This window comes from Lontra canadensis, unplaced genomic scaffold (assembly GCF_010015895.1).
Source record: "Lontra canadensis isolate GAN:19392208 unplaced genomic scaffold, GSC_riverotter_1.0 scaffold67, whole genome shotgun sequence".
In the NCBI taxonomy this organism is placed as follows: Eukaryota; Metazoa; Chordata; class Mammalia; order Carnivora; family Mustelidae; genus Lontra; species Lontra canadensis.
Genome location: NW_022631061.1, coordinates 9,800,171 through 9,800,679, shown reverse-complemented (window position 1 = coordinate 9,800,679; position 509 = coordinate 9,800,171).

Sequence of the window (509 nt, the reverse complement as noted above, 5' to 3'; positions counted from 1 at the left end):
TTTTCTTTTCTTTTCTTTTCTTTTCTTTTCTTTTCTTTTCTTTTCTTCTCTTCTCTTCTCTTCTCTTTTCTTTTCTTTTCTTTTCTTTTCTTTTTTAAGGTTTTATTTATTTGACAGAGAGAGAGATCACAAGTAGGCAGAGTAGCAGGCAGAGAGAGAGGGGGAAGCATGTTCCCTGCTGAGCAGAGAGCCCAATACAGTGCTGGATCCCAGGACCCTGAGATCATGACCTGAGCCAAAGGCAGAAGGTTAACCCACTGAGCCACCCAGGTGCCCTTATATTATCTTTTCTTTTTAGTTTTCCTTATGGAATTATATGACATATGATTTTCCTACAATATTTAATTTTTTTGGTAATTTGCCCTAAGAATTAACATGATCATAAGGCCCCTATTTTCAGTGATTTAAAACTATTATTAGTTATTATTATATAGGTTGGTCTCTGAGACACTTTGAAAGTATTAAACTGGTGTGACATCTAAATTATAAAAGAACCGTATCATCACAAG